Source organism: Sminthopsis crassicaudata, chromosome 2 (assembly GCF_048593235.1).
Source record: "Sminthopsis crassicaudata isolate SCR6 chromosome 2, ASM4859323v1, whole genome shotgun sequence".
NCBI lineage: Eukaryota > Metazoa > Chordata > Mammalia > Dasyuromorphia > Dasyuridae > Sminthopsis > Sminthopsis crassicaudata.
Genome location: NC_133618.1, coordinates 226,114,889 through 226,129,628, shown reverse-complemented (window position 1 = coordinate 226,129,628; position 14,740 = coordinate 226,114,889). Strand labels below are relative to the sequence as shown.

The window sequence follows — 14,740 nt, the reverse complement described above, 5'->3', positions numbered from 1 at the left end:
TGGGATGATTCTGAAAATTGTGGGAAATAATTTTGCTATTGCCTTTGCATGCTAGATTTGTTTATTATGAGTATAAGATCTTGGGATTTGTTTGAATATTGATATCTTTATTATTAAAGAAGAAGGGAAAGAGCAATATAATTCAAGCTCTGCCTGGAAAGATAAGAGAGATGCTAATTGTGGTCAAACACTCGGGCAGGGAAAAAAAAAAAGTTTGGTTTGAAGTTATGTTTTATTTAGCTATTCACTATATTGTGAATCTTAAAAATTTTGAAGAGAACTGGAAAGAAGAATGCAGGTGATTTATGAAGGATTGATTTGTAGGAACAATTAAAGGTTTGCATGATTTTAGGAAGTAAGAGAAAGGTTATTGGCAACAGAAAGAAGAGGTGAGGGAGAGAGCTTCAAAAGATTCAACTCACCCCCCCACCCACCCACCCACCCACTGCTTCCAGCTACTTTAGCAGTGGAATGTCTAGTTAAGAAAGTTGTTGGAGATTGTTTAAGTATGTGTAGCATGAAAGAAGGAGAAAGCTGGGAAACTGGTAGACTTGGGAAGAAACTTGATATTGGGAGAAAGTGAATAAACTGATGGGCTAAATTTTGAGAAGGATTCCCATGTAAGAAATTGAGTGGGGAACTTGAGGAAATTTTTGTCCAGGGGTGCAAGAGTGGGGGAAGGAAGAGCTCCTCCTCTCACCCCTCTCACCTCCTCCTGCCCCCCCCCCCCTTTTTAAAGCTAGTTACTGCCAGTGCAGCAAACTGATTTAAAGGGACAGGCTTACTTTTAGGTTAATTGACTGAATATCTGTTTCTTGATATATAATGGTTTTCTTGTTTGAGGAATATGGTCATAAATGTAATCCATACTTTGGTAGGATTATTTCTAAAAGTTTAATTGCTATTTTTAAGAATCTTTCAGATTCTCTTATGTAGTATGTGGACATTCTGTATAAGTTTTAAATTGATTGTATTGGGTCATCCTGAGGTTATTTAAAGGGCCTCTGAAAATAATAGTTTTTTTCTTTGTGCTTTTGAAAATATTTGTTATGGACAATATGCAATTTGGGACTTTTTTTCTATGTATTGGGTATCTTAAAAATAAACTGATTTGTATGTATAATGTTCACTTATGAAACATCTACTTGGATATGATAATTGTTTAAGTTGTGAACTTATTGGAACAAATTTCTTACTGTTACACTATAAGGTTATGGTAGATCTCTCTTTAGGATTTATCTGAAATTTGATTAATGGAATTTATTATTGGAGGTAAAATTTTCTTGGGCTTATAATTAATTAGTTAATGCTATTTGGGAGCTTTAAGGCTCCACCTTCTGACAGTTAGTGGGGCAATTGATTGGAATAAAACTGGGTTAAAGCTATTTTATCCTGTATGTGCTGAAGGTTGAGTTTTGATTGCTTATGTTATGTTATAGTTATGTTCTTGCAATTTTTCCTCTTGTAACTGATCTCTATGATCAGAGCAATGATCAATGAGAAACTGTTAATGCAATTCAATTATGTCATACCTTGCTATTTTCAGTTTGATTATATGTTATCATTATATCCTAAATGCTTAGGCAAATAAGTATTTAGTCTGGTCATCTGTCTGTAATTGGGTATTTGTATGTGTATGTGTGTGTTTTTAAGATTTCTAAATGATGAAAGGACAATTAACAGTGGTCTGTGAGACCTTACTGCTATTGAGATTTGAGACTACAGCTGTTTGCCTGTCCTGTGAAGCAAACTCATCTCTTCACATAGGAAGCTGCTGGCTCTTCACATACTCATCTTTTCACATAGGAAGCTGCTGGCTCTTCACATTTTGCAGCAGTCTGGTGGACCAGTCTTTCTATTTCAGGCTCTTCTAACTTTTATTTGTTATTGTTTCAAATCACGGAAATTGACTTGCTTCTGGGAACTTGATCAGCTTTGATTGTCAGCATGGCACACCCAACCTCTTCATGGACTGAGAGCCACCAACCATCTTTGCCAGGTCACAGTTTGACTGAGAAGCTTTGTTCCCTCATACCTGATGGACTGATATGGGGGACTTTGGGAATGATTGATGAATAACTGTTAAACCTTCATGGGTCATCTATTACTATGTGTTTAAGATTTGGGATGGGATTTGTTAAACTGTGTTACTATTGCTGTTATGTTTGAGGGATTTTTAGGAAATGCTACTGTCCTAGTCTGTTATGTATAGGGATTTTGATTCACTCTTGGGATTTATATGTGGAATGGTCATTTGATAATTCCTTTCCAAGAGGAAAAAAAGGGAGGAAGAGATAGAATATTGGAGAAATTGGTGTATTTTTCTCAAAATACCTGAAAGAATGGGAACCCCTAGCTCCTATTCACTTTGCCTTAGGCACTGCTGCCCTACCCTATCTCACTAGTTCAGATTGAATTTCGAAGGTTTTTTTGTTTGTTTGTTTTTTCTTACAATCCTTTTTTTTTTTTTTTTTTTTTTTTTTTCATTTTTATTATGCTTTGGCTTTGGAACTCTTTATTCTGTTAGAATTTCCCTGGCATACTTGGGATTATTTTGTTTAGAAACAACCAAAAATCAGACACCTGTCTTGGGACTGGCAGTTTCTCTGATCTGTTTTTCCAGTCCTGTAACTCCAGTTCCTTAATTAGTATTTCAGCAATCTCAAAGGACCTTGTAGTTTGATATCAGGCATCTAAAAGTTTGGGGTTCGCCTGCCTTGATGGTCTAAGTGTGCATAATCTGCTCTGCAATTTGATCCTTTTTGCAACCCTTTCTTTTCCTCTGGGCAGGGACAGGTGAAGCTACTCTAAGCCTCACCTTCTCCCATGGAGAGGGTTGCCCCTCTGAAAGGGCCTTGAGCCCTTGAGCCCTGCTGCTCTATAAGCAGAGGCTAAGTTAAATACACAAGTGACTGCAGACCACCTAACTCACAGTGAACTGTCCATCTCAAACTGGATTCTCTGGCTGAGATGGTGCCCCAACTACAGAGGACCTGACATGCCTGCAACAGGGAGCCTTTGTACAGCTGTTAACTCTGGGGTTATCAGGGACAGACTTGTCCTTGCATTTTTTTCTCTAGTTTTATTTTGGTTTATTTGCTTCACATAGGATTCAGAAGAAAGAGAGTGTGGAATGTTGTGCCACAGTCCTCTTCAATTGTCCTGACTTAGTTTCCCTAATTGGTTCTGCCTCAGTTTCCTTAATTGTTCTGCCTCGATCCCCTTAGTTGCAAAACTTCCCCTCTGGTTCATTGAAGACTGAGGGCCACTTGCTCTAAGGTTATAAATTATTAACGTAAGGGAAGTTCAGACTTCTTAGCTCCTATCAGAATGTCCAGTGTCTCCCACCACACTGTCAGAACCAGATGATAGTCTGTTCCCACTCTCAATGTTCTAATCCTAGCCCTGCCTTGGTCTACCCCTGTAGCTGACCATGTGTGTCCTGTCCAGTCAATCAAACTCTCCGATTAATAGAATGTTAGGAGCTCTCTGACCTCTATCTTGCCTTAGTTTCTCTGGCCTTACATTTGCTTTCTTAGCTCCCAGGTAGACAAATCAGTGGACTCCCTAGCAGAAGTTGTATTGCAGAACCGCTGTGGATTAGATGGATTAGATTTGCTGTTCATGAAGCAGGGCGGACTGTGTATGTGCTAGGAGAATTTTGTTGCTTCTATGCAAATTGGTCAGGTATCATTAGGAAGTTGCTCGCCTCCTTGAGTGATTGGATGACTGGGAGGCTTCAATATCCTAGTATCAGTCACTCTATAACTGGTCCCCCTGGCTGACCACCCTCCTTTCAGGATTGCATATGACTTATTCCTTGTTGGCCTCAGATGAGTCACATTTTATGAACATAAAAAGGGGAGAGTGAAATGGACAAAAAACTGGCCCCTTCATCCCTGGGTCACTCAGGCTTATAGGAAAATGTTGCTTAAATTAAATTAAGAGAAATGTTTGCTCAATTATGTTCAGACAGAATGCTTGCCTAACAACGTCAGACATCCTGTAAGCCCCGTATTTTTCCCCTTGTAAGCAGAAGATCGAGTCACTGTAACCACAAGACTGTACCAAGGAGTGGCAAACATGCTTAAAAGTCTATCTCACTGGAGGCTCGGGGCTGATCTCTACTAGCCTGTCTAATGGGGCCAGTCACCGGTCAGCTAATAAATGATGCTTTAAATTGAATAATCTGGTCCAAGCTGTCTATCTCATGTCAGTCTATTTCAGCACAGTAGATAGAACATCAGCCCTGAAGTCAGGGGAATCTGAGTTTAAATCTGGCCTCAGACACTTAACACTTCCTAGCTGTGTGACCCTAGGCAAGTCACTTAATCCCAATTGACTCAGCAAAAAAAAGAAAAAGAAAAGAAACTGACCTTTGATAGTGGCTCTTATACATTTTCTGCTGAATTTGGATTTGATTGAAAGAAAGTCCTGAAAATCTTCAAGTTCACTGAATATTCTTTTTTTTTTCCATTCAATATTATGGATAATTTTGGCCACAGGCCTAATTCTTTTGATTGCTGATATATATGATTCCAGGACCTGTGGTCTTTTATCGTGGCTCTTGTAGCTCTAGCATATTTGAATTATTTTTTCCTTGTTTCTTGCAAAATTTTCTCTTAGATTTTGGGGTTTCAAAGTTTACCAATAATATTCCTGTGTGTTTTCCACCTCTTTGAGGTGATAATGGGTAGATTTTTCCTATTTCTACTTTGTCCTCTTGTTCTATAAGTCCAGGACAATTTTCTTGGATTATTTCTTGCATTATTATGTCAAGGTTCTTTTTAAGGTCACAGCTTTAAGGTAGTCCAATTATTCTTATATTTTTTTCTTCTTGATCTTTTCTTCAGATCTGTTGTTTTTCTGATATTTTTTCATTCTTCATATTTTGTTTTGTTATTTCTTGGTTTCTTTTAGCTTTACTGGCTTTCCTTTGCCCAATTCTAATTTTCAAAGAATTATTTTCTTTAAGATTTTGTGTCCCCTTTTCTAGTTGGTTAGCTTTTCCCCCCATAATCTTCTTGTTTGGCTTGGTTTTTAGTTTTATGTTTTTTTAGTTTTTCCTCAATGTCTTTCATTTGACTTTTAAATTCTTTTTTGAATTCTTTTATAAATTCTCTCTGGGCAGGGAACCATTTAATGTTACTCTTTGGGGTAGAAGCCTTTTTCTTACATCAGTGTCTCCTCTGAAGATGAACCCTGGTCTTCCCTATTCCCATTGCTCCTATGGTTGGGTTCTTTCTATTTTGGCAGATTTTTTTTTTTCTAATGAGAAGTATTAGTGTAAGTACCTCTACTAGTAGAAAGGACAGATGTGCCTCTAGATTCACTTCAGCTCTCCCCTCTGACCTGGAATCCCAAATCAAAAATTGTCCTTCCTGCCAGTGCTGGCCTCACTGTCTTGGCAGTTATTGGGTGTGCTGGCCCCTTCCTGCCTAGGATCTCATCTCTGCAGCATAACTGGGCTGGTGTTCTTAATCAGCAGAGGTTCACTCAGTCTTCCTGAGCTCCACAAGCAGGCAGGCTAAGCTCCTGCAGAGCTAGCCTGGAGGTATTTGCACTTTACACAAGTTAATCTCTGGCCTAGGGTTATCCTAAAGTCTTTTTGGGTTGTACCTGGAGGACCCCTATTCTATCCTAAGTCTTTTGGATTTTTCACCAGACTATATTCATCCTGAGGAACAAATTTGTTCTGTTTGTGAGGGAAATCTGGAGATCTTGAAATTTACTGAGCTACTCCACCATCTTTCTAGAATCCTCCTCTATTTTAGTTTTTAAACTATTAATTCTTATATCTCCTAAATGCTTATAGATCAAAATATTGTCTTAAGGATTTTCAGTTTCTTTCTTTCCATTTTCCCCTCTGTTCTTGCATGAGTTCTTGGTGCCAAAATTTAAGTATGATGGAAACATGCATGAAAATGAGGTGCTGGGGAGAGAGCTGTTGCTTCAACTTTGCGAGTTTCTGTGTGAAGAGTACCTCCAGAGGAATAAATCCATTGTCTGGCTGATCCAAAACATGAGAATTCACATTCTGCCTTTCGTGAATCCTGATGGTTATGAAATAGTTATACATCAAGGCCCAGACACCAATGGGTATCTTAATGGCCAGACCAAGCCAATGGAATAGATATTAACTGAAACTTTCCAGATCTTAACCGCTACTTGTACTACAATGAGAAGAGAGTGTGGGGAGGGGAGAAGGAAGACAGAGGGGGAGAAGGCCAACCATCACATACCCCTTCCAAAAAGCTGGAAAAATCAATTGGAATCAGAGACTGAGGTTGCTATACAGTAGATGGAATCCATCAACTTTGTTATTTCTGCCAATATTCATGGAGGTACAATTAGAGGCGATGATTCATTTGACAATTCTTGTTTGCATCGGTTTGTCATATTGCCACTCTCACTCCAGATGATAAACTTTTCAGAAAAAGCTGGTTAAAAGCTATTCTTATGCACATGGATGGATGCGTCTAGGTTGAAACTGTGGAGATTACTTTCTTGAGTTTCACCTGTATTCTGTCAGCAAGGGAATGCAAGACTTCAATAACCTCCATATCAACTGCTTTGATATTATTTTGTAATTGAATTGCAATAAGTTTGTGTTCCAGAAGGAACAGAAAAGAGAGTGGCTTGGCAACCAGAAGGCACTGATTAGTTTCCTGAAAGAAGTTCACCATGGCATCAAGGGAATGATATTTGTTGAAAATAATGGCATTGCAGAAGCAGTGATTTCTATTAATGAGATTGCTCATGAAGTCACTTCAGGTAAACAAAGTAATTACTTCCAGCTGCTACTACCAGGTATTTATGTTGTCACTGCCACAGCATCTTGGCACAGGTCACAGACAATGACTGTGAATGACACTTGGATCTACAGACGCAAAGCAGGTTAACTTTCAACTCAGGAAAGTCACCACTAAAGAATTCACTGAGCAAAAAGCCCCTGTCAAGGCTTCCCATGGCAAAACCTCCTAAAGAAGATAGCATTCTGAGAAACTGGCAAAGAGGCACAGAGAGGCAGTCCTTGATCTTGTAGCAGGGTTCAGCTAACTTCTGCCTTAGAAGTAGAGCCACCCAGACTAATACAAGAAAAGAGGCCAAGAGGTATACTTGATGAGAGTCTATTATTATGCCTGATATTAAATAAGATGAAGCTATCTATTTTGTTACCTGTGAGGAATTTAAATACAAAACTAATTTAGAAGAAAATATATTTTCATTTGTCTTTTGATTTTATATCACTTAAAATTTCCCCATGATTTTCTCTTTCTTTTTTCAGTGAGTCATACCATATTACAATATTTTCTAAAATGCAGCAAAAGTGATTAAAACATTAAGCAAAGTATGTGCCTGTGGACTTTAGGGATAGGTATTTGCTCCTATTTCTCCTTTTGTCATTGTCAAGCTCTCCAAAACTGACTGTTTTTATCTTTTATCATCTTTGCTAATAAGCTGGATTTGAGGTGTAGCCTTACAATTGTTTCTGCATTTATTTTATTATTAGATATTTAGACCATTTTTAATATGGTTGTTAATAATTTGTAATTCTTCTTTTGAGAACTTTATATCCTTTAATTATTTATTTATTAAAGATAGCTTTTGATTGACTATATTTCTATTAGTTGTCTCTATGTAGGATAACAAACCATTATCTGAGAAATTTGAAAATAAAATTTTCCTCCATTTAATGTTTTCCCTTTTGATTCCAAATCCATTTGTTTGTATAGTTTTCATGTAACCAAAATTATTTATTTTATCTTTTATATTTTCTTCTCTCTTTTGGTTAAAAATTAATTTCCTATTCAGAGCAGAAAAAGTATATAATCTACTTCTCTCCTAATTTTTTTAATGGTATGAAAAAGTTAATATTTAAATTGTATCTCTACTTGTTATAGAATATATTTAAAATGTTGACCTAAATCTAATTTTGCCAGACTGCTCTCCAGTTTTCCTAGTAGTTATCAAATAGAATGTTCTTAAGTAATTTATTTTAATTTTAATAGCTTTTTATTTTCCCAAATACATGAAAAGATAGTTTTCAACATTCACCATTGCAAAATATTGTGCTTCAAATTTTTCTCCCTCCCACTCTCCCACAAAGACAACAAGAAATTCAATATAAGTTAAATATGGGCAATTCTTCCAAACATTTCCATATTTGTCATGCTGCACAATAAAAATCAGATCAAAAAGGGAAAGATAAAAAAAGAAAAAAACAAGAAGTAAACTAACAACAACAACAAAAGTGAAAATACTATGCTTTGATCTACATTCAGTATCCATAATTCTCTCTCTGGATGCGGATGGCTCTTTTCATTCCAAGTCTATTCGAATTGCCTTGAATTATTGTTGAAAAGAGCCAAGTCCATCACAGTTGATCATCACATAATCTTGTTGCTATGTTCAATGTATTCTTGGTTCTACTCACTTCACTTAGAATCAGTTCATGCAGATCTTTACAGGCTTTTCTGAAATAGTCTGCTCATCATTTCTTATAGAATAATATTCCATTGCATTCATATACCATAATCATTCAACCATTCCCAATTGGTGAGCCTCCACTCGATTTTTAGTTCCTTGCCACTATAAAAAGAGCTGCTATAAACATTTTTATATATGTGGGTCCTTTTCCCTTTTTTATGATCTCTTTTGGATACATCCCCCATAGAGACCCTGAAGGATCAAAGGATATACACAGTTTGACAGCCCTTTGGGTGTGATTCCAAATTGTTCTCTAGAATGTTTAGATCAATTCACAACTCCACCAACAATGTATTACTGTTACAGTTTTCCCACATCCTCTCCAACATTTATCATAATCTTTTCCTATAATTTTAGCCAATCTAAATCATATGAAATGGTACCTCAGAATTGTCTTAATTTGCATTTCTCTAATCATTAGTGATTTTAGAGCACCTTTTCATATGACTAGAAATGGTTTCAATTTCTTCATCTGAAAATTGTTCATATCCATTGACCATTTATCAATTGGAGAATGGCTTGTATTCTTATAAATTTGAGTCAGCTCTATATATTTTAGAAATGAGCCCTTTATCAGAAACAATGGATGTAAAAATTTTTTCCCCAGCTTTTTGCTTCCCTTATAATCTTGGCTGCACTGATTTTATTTGTACAAAAAACTTTTAATCAAAATTATTCATTTTGCATTTCATAATGTGTTCTAGTTCTTCTTTGGCCTAAATTCCTCCCTTCTCCACAGATCTGAGAGGTAAACTATCCCTTGTTCTCGTAATTTGCTTATAGTATCACCTTTTATGTCTAAATTATGAACCCATTTTGACCTTATCTTAGTATAGGATGTTAGAGTTAGAATGCATAATTTCTGTCATACTGTTTTCCAGAATTCCAAAATTCCCAGGAATTTTTGTCAAATAATGAATTCTTATCCCAGAAGCTAGAGTAAAAGAGCCTATTCCACTGATCCACTACTTTATTTCTTAGACAGTACCAAATGGTTTTGATGACCACTGCTTTATAACATAGTCTTAGGTCTGCTATGTCTAGGACACCTCCCTTTGCATTTTTTAATTAATTCCCTAGACATTCTTTACCTTTTGTTCTTCTAGATTAATTTTATTTATTATTTTTCCTACCTCTAAGTAATTTCTTGGCAGTTTGATTGGTATGGAATTGAATAAATAGATTAATTTAGGCAGAATTGACATTTTTATTATATTAGTTTAGCCTACTCATCAGCACTTAATATTCTTCCAGTTATTTAGATCTAATTTTGTTTATGTGAAAAGTGTTTTGTAACTGTGTTCAAATAATTCCTGCCTTTATCTTGGCAGGTAGATTCCCAAATATTTTATATTATCTACAGGTTTTTTTTTTTTTTTTTTTTTTTTTTTGAGGCTGGGGTTAAGTGACTTGCCCAGGGTCACACAGCTAGGAAGTGTTAAGTGTCTGAGATCAGATTTGAACTCCGGTCCTCCTGAATTCAAGGCTGGTGCTCTATCCACTGCACCACCTAGCTGCCCCATCTACATTTATTTTTAATGGGATTTCTCTCTCTCTTGTGGTTGTACTTTCTTGGTAACATATAGATGATTTATTAAGCTTATTTTATAAGCTGCAACTTTTGCTAAAGTTGATAATTGCTTCAATTAGTTTTTTAGTTGACTGTCTAAGTATACCATCATATCATCTGCAAAGTGATAATTTTGTTTACTCATTACTTACTCTATAATTAATTTTTTTTCTTCTCTTATTGCTAAAACTAACATTTCTAGTACAATATTGAATAATACTGATGATAATGAGCAATTTTGTTTCACCCTTGATCTTACTGGAAATGCTTCTAGTTTATCCCTGCTACATATAATGCTTGCAGATGGTGTTAGATAGATGTTATTGATCATTTTAAAGAAAACTCTTTATTCCTGTGCTTTCTAATGTGTTTATTTGGAATAGACATTGTATTTTGTCAAATGCCTTTTCTGCCTCGAGATCATATGATTTCTGTTAGTTTGGTTATCAATATGCTATGGCCAATTATGCAGATAGTTTTCCTGATATTGAACTAGCCCTGCATTCCTGGTATAAATCCTACTTGGTCATAACATAACATCCTGGAGATAAGTTGCTATAATCTCTTTGCTAAGGTCTATAATTTTCTTTCTCTGTTTTGGCCCTCTTTGGTGTAGCTATCAGCACTATATCTGTGTCATAAAAGGAATTTGGTAGAATTTCTTCTTCCTCTATTTTTCCAAATAATTTATATAGTACTGGAATTAATTATTCTTTAAATGTTTGGCAGAATTCACTTGTGAATCCATCTGACTCTGGAGATTTTTTCTTTGGAAATTCATTAATGGCTTTTTCCTAAAATGTTAAGTAATTTATTTCCTCATCTTTAATCTGAACACCTATATTTTTATAAGAATTCATCCATTTCACTTAGATTATCAGATTTATTGTCATACAATTGGGCAAAATAGCTCCTAATTATTGTTTTGATTTCCTCTTCATTGATGGTAACTTCAACCTTTTCATTTTTGATACTGGTAAGTTGGTTTTCTTTTTCCTTTTTCTAATCAAATTAACCAAAGGTTTAACTAGTTTTATTTATTAGTTCAATAGTTTTCTTAGTTTCAATTGTATTAATTTCTTTTGATTTTCAGAATTTCTAATTTGGCATTTAATTAATGGTTTTTAATTGATTATTTTTCTAGATTTTTTAGTTGCATGCCCAATTTATTCATCTTCTGCATGTAAGCATCTAGTGATATAAAATTTCCCCAAAGAACTGCTTTGGCTGTGTTGCATAAATTTTGATATGATGTTTATTATTATCAGTTGTTTTTATGATTTGATGTTTGACCCACTCATTTTTTAAGATTAGAATATTTAGTTTCCAATTACTTTTTGATCTATTTTTTTCTATGGATCTTTATTACATGTAATTTTTATTGCAGTATAATCTGAAAAGGATGCATTTACTATTTCTGCCTTTCTGCATTTGACTGTGAGGTTTTTATGCCCTTATACATGGTCAATTTTTGTATAGATGCCATGTGCCACTGAGAAAAAGATATATTCCTTTCTATTCCCATTCAATTTTCTCCAAAGGTCTATCATACCTAACTTTTCTAAAGTTCGATTTTCCACCTTAACTTCTTTCTTGTTCATTTTGTGGTTAGATTTATCTAGTTCTGAAAGGAGGTTGAGATACCCTACTAGTATAGTTTCACTGTCTATTTCTTCTTCCAACTCACTTAACTTCTCCTTTAACAATGTGGATACTATACCACTTGGTGAACATGTTTAATAAATAGTGATATTTCTTCATTATCTATGATACTCTTTAGCAAGATGTAGTTTCCTTCCTTATTTTTTTTAAATTAAATCTATTTTTGCTTTTACTTGATTTGAGATCAGGATTGCTACCCCTACTTTTTTTTTTTTTTTTTTTTTTTTTAACTGCAACTGAAGCATAATAGATTCTGCTCCTACATTTTACCTTTATTCTCTGCTTCAAATGTGTTTCTTTTAAACAACATATTGTGGGATTCTGGCTTTTAATCCGGTCTGCAATTGACTTATGGGATAGTTCATCCCATTCACATTCTGTATTATCTACCATCGTTTTTTGTAAGGGGCCTTTAAATGGGTGCCACAGCGCATCTGGAGATTGAGGCCCGGAAGTAATTTCTGTGGATATTAGGACTGCCCTTGGGCGGGATCCTGGCCATATTGAGATAGCTTCGTAATGGGTGACTCTCTCGCTGATTGGCTGTGTGTGTGACCTCACAGGCCCTATATAAGCCCACTGCAGGCAGCAGGCGGCCTCTTTAACCTGGCCTTCTTCACCTTGGCTTCCTAGCCTGGGTGGCCAAGCCAAGATGGATAGCCAAAAGAGGTAAGGGTTTTGGTAGTGAACACATGGGTCTTCTGACCAGGTGTTCACTCGGGAACCAACAAGTCAGGGCATCAGTTAGGGCATTATGTGAGTAGGTATAATAAAGGCTTTTAAGATTACACGTGGTTGTTCTTGAGTGCGCTACCAGTTATTAAGCTAGTAATTGTAACTGCCAGGAGAGCACGTTACAGTTTTTTCCCAAGTTATACTTTTCTTTCTCCTTATACCCTTTTCGTCTCCACCAGTGTATTGTTTATGACCACCAGCTCCCTCAATCCATTCTCCCTTTCTTATCCCTTTCCCCTTCAACTTCTGCCCTCCCTTCTATTAGCCTCCCCCTTTTCCTTTTCCTTTTCTCCTCTTATTACCCCTACTTACTACTTACTTACCAAAGGGTGAGACAAATTTCTATATTAAACTAAGTGTACATGCTATTCCCTTTTTGAGCCAAATCTGATAAGATTATGGTTCAAATAATCCCTCTCCTTTCTTTTCCTGAACTATCATAGGTCTTTTGTGCTTCTTCATGGTACAATTTATCCATTTTACCACCCCTTTCTTTTTCTCTTAATACAATCTCTTTTCCAAACCTAATTTCTTTTTTTTTAAACACATTAAAGTCAATTTATAACTACATCCTCTAAATATTAGGTAATTTGTTTTTAAGTTTATTGAATACTATTATAGAGTTTTATTATTTCTAATTTTTCCTAAGTATTATTATACCTTTTACCCAATGTCAAGTTATTTTTGAATATTGCTACTTTATAAGACAGTTTAAGGTCTAAAATTTTTATTGTCATGGCACTGATAACGTTTTTATTACTTCACTTAATAAACAAAATATGTTTTCCCCAAATGGATGTTACTTTGTTATCTAGCGCTATAAAGTAGCTTTCTTGGTAATCTTATTAGTATGAATTAACCCTGAAATTAACTTTGGTAGTACTGTGCATGTTTTTGATTTTAATGTAATTATATTGCTTTGCTGTTTTACCATCATGGTGTAAATCCAAAATTGTCACAGCAAATAACTCCTTAACACAACTACTATATTCTGATAGAATTTTATTTAAAAGTTTTGAATCAAAATTCATTAATGTTATTGGTCTATAGTCCTCTTGTGCTTTTTCTTTCCCTGGTTTTGGTATCAGGTCTTTGTTTATTTCACAAATAGTTTGGTTAGAATGCTTTTTTATTAAAATTTGGAAAAGAGTATTATAATGGCATTGAATATTATAATGGCTTATAGAACTTTTCCTTAAACCTATCTAGACCAGAAATTTTTTTTTTAATTTATGTAGTTCCTTTTGCATCTAGTTCTCTTTCCTTTTCTGAGATTAGATTAAGATTTCTATTTTATGGGGTTTTTTTTGGTCCTATTGTTTTATATTTTCCAACAGTAATTCTCCTACTTCTTTTCTGTATTCAATGCTGTTATATAATTGTGCATAGTAGGTTCTGATAATTCTTTTTTTCCCCTCTTGGTTTAACTGTGATTTTACTTTGTTCATTTTCTATTTAGTTAATTTGGGTTTTTTGCTCTTATGTAAGTCAGAATAAAGAAGGGACCCCTAAACTCTAAAACTCCTTGAAGGAGAAAAATCTCCTTCAACTCTGCCTCAGTGAGGGACCCTGATGGAGGGAAACAAGACAAACAGTTTCATTCTGTTATCTAGGTGGGCTTGGTTCAGTTCAAATTCCAGCTCAAGCTGAAACCCAGCTAGTAGATGAGCCAACTTGGGACTCCACCCATGAGTCCCTTTCAGCTTGTAGCCAGCCAAAGCTCCTATTATAAAAGAGCCAATCTAAAATCCTCTCTTTGCAGAGATTCTAAACATGCCAAACTACAAGTTAACATTATATTACATTAAATTGTATTTTAATTTGTTAACCTTTTCCAATTACATTTTAATTTGGTTCCAAGTCTCCCGGAAAATATTCAAGGCATATGCTACCCTGAGGATACAATTTTGACAATGCCCTAGAAGATGTGAGAGTTCACACACTTCCCTTAAACTACTGTTTCAGCAACTTTTAGTTAAGAAGATATGCTCAAATTCATATTCCATATTCATATTCTAGCCCTGGTCTCTGAGGCTCGCTCCAACTAGAGATTCTGTGGCTTTCAATGATATGGGGGAATGATCAGTCCTCATTATGCTATCCCAAGCACTAAGATTTGCAAGAATCATTTTATAAAAGTTAACAACTCTCCTCCAATGTTTATTAAGTAGTGTGTGCAGTATTTGGCACTTGATTTCTCAGTATCCTTCTTTCCTTCTCAGTATCACTGTTAACAATATTCCCCTCCTATTCAGAATGCTGGCAAATTCCTTAAAATGTTGC

At 35.4% G+C, this 14,740-nt stretch overlaps 1 protein-coding gene and 1 pseudogene across 1 annotated transcript in view; one reads left to right on the top strand and one right to left on the bottom strand.

Moving 5' to 3' along the window:
• The window catches only part of DNAJC27 (DnaJ heat shock protein family (Hsp40) member C27), a 55,101-nt gene that overhangs the window by 15,696 nt on the left and 24,665 nt on the right, over positions 1-14,740 (bottom strand). The window lies entirely within an intron of this gene.
• On the top strand, positions 6,078-6,984 carry LOC141555314 (carboxypeptidase N catalytic chain-like; annotated as a pseudogene).